Genomic DNA, 6,606 nt, shown 5'->3' with positions numbered 1-6,606 from the left:
ACTTGAATTTTACACAATGTCTCAGCCTTCGGATAAAGACAGTATTTCCAACTCAACACATGTCTTTGCATATCTCCTGTAAATAAATTTGTATGGAATATTGCTAACACAATAGTATTATTAGACTTATGGGTAAGTTATTACGAAGTCTTAATATCTGCAAGAAGAAACACAAATGTTTACAAACAAATCCCAGCTGAATTTTCAAACACATTTAATATCATACCTTCGTTACCTGGATCTCAAATTCAAACAAAAATTAGTAATTTGATGAAACAATTTAGGTAAGCACATATTCTATAGTTTATGTATGCCTTACTGAAATACTAAAAGTATTTTATAAAATTACCACGTATAATAATATCTAATTACAATTTGGTGTATGTATAATATCTAAGTGCGATTTAGTGTATGTATAATAATATCTACTTGCAATTTAGTTTATAACTGAGTGTTGTTTTAAAAGTTACTTAAAATTTTATTCAGTATTGTAGATTTACCTCTCGTTAATAATTTTTAATTGTCACATTTAAAGTTATTTGATTCAAACTGTATAGTGATAATGGTGTGCTATACTTACTTATAATAATGTATATTTACTTATATTTAATTCACTGTGAACCACTGTAACCGTTAGGTTGAAAGTCTCCCCAATTCAGATTTTGTTTTATATTTACTTAGTTACATATAGAATAGTAGATAATTAACTACTTAAACCTCTAGTTGAGTGGGAAAATCTATGAAAATCAAAAAGTAAAATTAATACTTTTTAGTTGTACAGTACTGTGAATAAGTTTTAGACAAGTTCCATTTTTTTAAAAAATCCCGGACTCTAATATTTAAGTTTGTAGTTCTAAATTATAAACTTATTAAAACACATGTATTTCACACAAAATATGGACCTATTACAAACTTTTAAATGCCAAACTTCATGAAAAACTCTTAATATTTACTATTTCCTCCTTTTGCCTCAATCCCTGCCAATATTGGCCGGTGAAAAGATTCATGCAAGTTAGTTATAACATCCTGGGGTATGCTGTGCTTTTCTCTTTGAAGTGCTTCAAAACATTCTTCAGCATTTCGGGGAGCATGTTCGACCTTCTTTCTGTTCAGGCAATCCCAAATGTGTCAATTATATTCAAAACTAGACTCTGGGAAGGCCAGGTCATCAATTCCAGTACCCCTTACTCTGCCATTTCATTTAGATAATTTTTTACCACTCAGTATATAACGTTCCCCGTTGAGTCGCCCCCTCCCCCTATTTTGATCAAATCACCTACTCCAGATGAAGATAAACAGCCCCAAACTTTTAAAGAGCTTCCTCTGTGTTTAATAGAAGGGTTTAAACACTCGGGCTGATAGGTTTCTTCAATTCTTCTTCAAACATATTGGCGTTCTTTCGTTCCAAAAATTTCGAACTTGGACTCATTGGTGTACAGAACCTGATTAAACATTTCTTGGGCCCAATCTTTGTGTTGTTTTGCATATTTAAGTCGATTTTCTTTATTGCCACACCGTAATAATGGTTTTTGAATTGCAACACACCCTCTTAGTCCCGATTTAAGTAGGTGCCGTCGAATAAAAAAAGAGCTGACATTTTTCCCAGTTGCTATGTTAATGTCTTTTGCCGGCTCGTTTGGTGCTTTTTTTGTATTTCTTAAAGAAAGGGTTTTTAAACATTTATTTGAACTTTAGTTAGCTTAGGAGGTCTACCTCTTTTCTTTCTATCTTCAAGCGAACCAGTTTCTCTGATTTCTGTAACAGCATTCTTTGAATATCCTGTTTTGGATGTAGTTGTTATGACACATCTTTTTAATAAATAAACAAACAAACCCCTCATGTTTCCTCATCAATTTTGTTTATTTATTCAAAATAATATATTCTTTCAACTTTTCTTATATATTATTAAACTTAAGTACGCTTTGAAAAAATTACATAGGAAAAAAACTGTAAATACGTCTAATTATACTAGTGGTCTAAAACTTATTCACAGTATTGTAAAAATTATCCGCCATTTTCAACAAAATAACTTCAGTTTGTTGGTGGTTTTTGTTTTTAAACATTCTCTGGTGCCCAACGACTTATAGTGTGATTAAATAATATTCAGAAATATATGTGCTCTATGTTTTAAAACCTTTTTAAAAAAACATCAAAGCTTCATAAAAAACCAAACCTATTGAAGAAAAAATAAAAACTTACTTAAAAAATGAAAACTGAGATGGCTATGATCACAGTTTAGTTAACCATCTTAAAGTAATTTGTAGCAATTGTTATAAAAACCTTTATTGTTTAGAAAAAGTGATACAAAATACATTAACAAGTGGTTAAACGAAATTTCTCAGGTTAGTTATTAAAATGAATTTAAAATTATATTTATGACAAAGCGTTAAATTACTTAGATTTGTTTTGTTTTTTATTATTTTTGTAAAAAGATTGTTAAAATTTGTAAGAAAAGTTACTTAGGCAGCTTGTTTTAGCATTTAAAATGCTATCTAAATAATGTTATACTGTTTATATTACTAGTTAGTATAGTTTTATATAAATAGATTAATGGATTTAAGTAGTCTTTTTCAATTTACAACGTCATTGAAATTCAGCTCTAAACCTTAAAAAGTAAATTATTCTGAATTAAGAAACATTTTTCTGTTTAGATAAAACCGTTAAGTTATCAGAAGAACTTCAGATGTTTTAGAATTATTAAAAAATAACAAAGTTATTATTTCTGAGTTAAATAAAGATAAAAATAAAAAGATGTATTTAACATGTTGTGGAATTGTTGAGCCAGGAATTATTCACCTTTGCGGAGATGTTCAAGCTGTAAAAAATTTAGTTAATGCAGCATATGCATTGGGATCCGCAAGTGCAGAATGTGTTGCTTCAAGTATCCTAAAAGCTAAAATGCTGAATGAAAATATTTTTAGAGGCGAAAAATTTACAATTGCTACTCATGGGAAACCACTGAGTATTGTAGCTGGGACTAGGGACAAAAAAAGTGATCGTGCAAGTTTAAATTAGGTGTCTTTTGGAACAATTATGGAGCTTGTAAAATGTTTAGATCTATCACTGTGTAAAACCAATAAAGTGTGTTCTATATTTAGAAAGAATCTTGGGTTTCAAAGTAGTATTGAAGAAAAATTATATAAAAAATTGGAAACTTTAAAAGCTGAAGTGAAGGAATATTTTTTATTTAAAGAAGAAGAATTTTTCGAAACTGGTGATATAGTGAATAAATCAATGGTTAATATTAAGGATATTGATGAATTTATACATGTTATAATTACTGAAAGAATTATTGACCCTCCTTCTACAATTATAAGAGTTGCTGTGGATTTTGGTCAAGGTTTTTTAAAAGTCACAATGAATGTTTTTAATCCGCATGATAAAACTAGCAACTAACCTGACCTTGATGATGCTGGAGTGAAGCGTTGTTTTATTGTTGCTATTGTAGAAGGAATATCTAAACACAATGGAAATCTTAGGAAATTAGTTGATCCCCTTATTCTTCAAAACATAAGGTATTCTGTTGCATTTATTTTAAAGTGTGCAAACTCGATGTTTGGCATTACAACCCTTGCTAAAAAATATAGTTGTTTGTGGTGTGAAGGAGAGAGTCTTTTGGATTGTGAAGTAAAAGGAACTCTTAGTTCTCTTGATTATTAATACAGTAAATACGTAGAAGCTGGAAAACCAAAATCAAAGATGGCTGATTATGAAAGTGTAATTATACCAAGAGTTTTATATCTTGAAGAAGATCTGGACGCAATTATAGAAAGTTTAGTTCCAGTACCTGAGTTGCATATGCTAATTGGAATAGTTACAACTTTTGGAAAACTTTTATCAAAACATTGGCCTGGCTTTGAACAATGGTTAAACTCAAATTATATATTTTTTAGAGGTAACCATGGCATTGGGTTCAATGGTAATTATGTCAACCGACTTTTAGATAAGTTAGATGTTCTTGCTCGTGATATTGCTATCAAGATAAAATTGATTTATTTCCAGTTATTGAATGCTTAAGAAAGTTTAAAGCAGTAAAGCGAGCTACCTATGGAGAAAAAATTATTGGTGATATGGATTCTGCTCTCATGGAATTTAAGACAGCCTATACTAATTTAATGCAATATATTATTCGTTACTTTGAAAATATTTCTTTAAATATAACATGGAAAGTTCATATTGCAATCAACCATATTGTACCAATTCTAAGAAGTACCGATACTGAAAATGGACTTGAAATTTACTCAGAACAAGCAGGTGAATCTGTTCATCATGAGTTTAAAAAAATATAGTCTAAGTATAAAAGACGACAAAACCACTCTGATTATGCTAAACGATTAAAGTCAAGTGTTGCCGAATTTTCAACATATAATAAATAATTAACATTTTTACAATTTAAGTTAATATATTGTTGACCCACAATAGTGTCAAAGTGTTGCTTTTTAAGTATTTTATTAGCATGTAAGGTTACGTATCAATAAAGTTTTATATTTATGTAATTCTAAAGCGTAGTCAAGATATTTGTTCACATTAATTCCATTTATTATATTTTGTTATTATTTTTTACATAAACTTTTTTGGTATGTTATCTGTTGGAGAATATGTGTTCAATTTAATCTATTTATAATATAAGTATACACAAGTATAGAGTAAAATTTAGTTAAGGAATGTGATAAATTTTTTCGTTTCTTAAAAATATGTGAAATACCTAAACTTCAATAATATTACCTATGTACGCCCCTCTCCTTTTAATCAAAAGTCAAAATGTGTAAAATTTTATTTTAACCATTTCTATGGAGGTTCTAAATACCCTTACTTAATTTAACTACTGTTTTATTTCTTAATAACAAAAAAAAATTGGGTGTGGGGAGACTTCGAACCTGGCAGTCACTGTGGTTCACAGTGAAGTATATTAATCATAGACGAGAAAAACTTTATTTAGACTCATCGGAGAAGTTCCTAGTTTTAGTGGCCTTACTATGTTGTTGCCAAAGTAATAGGTTGTAAATCTTCCCTTGACAATGACCTTTATCTCAAAGTCAAAATTTTCTGCTCAAGATTTTCAAGATGGTCAGGTAAGCTTAGTTTAGTTTTTTGGTACATATTTTAAAGTGCTATATATTTTTTAAAGTAATATATGCAAGTATGTTAAATATTTCTACAATATTTAGTTTAAAACGTTCTTAACTTTGTAACATTTGACAGACTTAAAATATAAATATCAAAAACATATAATATCATGTTTTCGAATTATAAAAGGGATCTTTTAATATTGGCAAGTAATCAATTTGTTATTATATGTTGTTATACAAACTAATTGTTATAAATATGTTAAAATACTATTGTCTATATAGATCCTTTTTGTTTGGGGAGAGGGGGAGTAAAATGACTTCAAGTCAAGTCTTTCAAAATCAAGAGACAAATTTTGGTTGAAATAAGATTTATAATCATTTCCGTATATGTAATTTTTTTAATGTGTATTTTTTAATGACAGTTTGCCGCATTAGAAGATATTAGGTATTTTAAATATTGAAGCTTTGGATGATTTAAGTGATGTGCAACCTATTGTCACTATTCCTGATAAGGAATTAACTCAATCTACATCCAGCTGCAATAAACAAAGGAACTCTGATGATGAAAAAACTTTGAATAAAATAGCTAAAACTGAACCGGTAAGAACAAATAAAAAAGCGAATTTTTTTCCAGAAAATTTAAAATTAGCAAATAAAAATCTAGATGTTTAAACTCGTTCACAAGAGCTACGAATCCAAGAGGTTGCTGCTTTAGAGCGTATGTGCGATACAATTGTAAATGCATCTCAGCCCAAGTATATGTGTCTAAAGCCCAAGTAGAATATTATAAATTCCTAATGAAAATATAAGGTGTTCTATTATTCAAGATATTTCTTTAGTTATTAAATATGTTTAAGTTAAAAGGTATCTATTTATAAAAAACATATGAATATCTGTTTATATGTTTTTTATGTTACCATTTAACAAGTATTAAAGAAATTTTTACATGTGATTTTCTATTATATGCATCTCTTTCTATTATATGCATCTCTTAAAATGCATCTCTAGTGATATTTTTTAAGTTTGTCATATTACTTTTAACAAAGTGTATTTTATATTGTACAAATACTTTTTTTTGTATTTATATGTTATATATATATTTTGTATTTTTAACCAAAGAAATTTTTTTTTTTTGCAATATGATACAAGCCTGTAGCTGATTTTTAGTGATATGTTTTGTTATTATGCCAGCGTGATTTGTTTTTTTTTTCTATACAAATTTCATTACAGTTTCATTTTTATTTTTGTTAACAAATCATGCTGTATTAATTCTAACAAAAAGGTTTTTAACAATGTGTTCTAATTTCCCTTAATTGTAATATAATAAATATTATATTTATGAAATGTATTTATAAAGTTTCAAAAACTTTTTAGGGAGATATCTGTTAAGGAAAAACTGTTGAAAAAACATAGAAGGCGTTTTTTGCCATATTTTGATCAAGAAGTAGGATTTTAATTGATAGTGAATCAATTACCCACCCATTTTCATATTTAAATTTAGCTTCCATTAAGTTAAATCATCAATAGGATCCAAATA

The sequence above is a fragment of the Hydra vulgaris genome, chromosome 14 (genome assembly GCF_038396675.1).
Source record: "Hydra vulgaris chromosome 14, alternate assembly HydraT2T_AEP".
In the NCBI taxonomy this organism is placed as follows: Eukaryota; Metazoa; Cnidaria; class Hydrozoa; order Anthoathecata; family Hydridae; genus Hydra; species Hydra vulgaris.
This window is presented reverse-complemented; position numbering follows the sequence as displayed.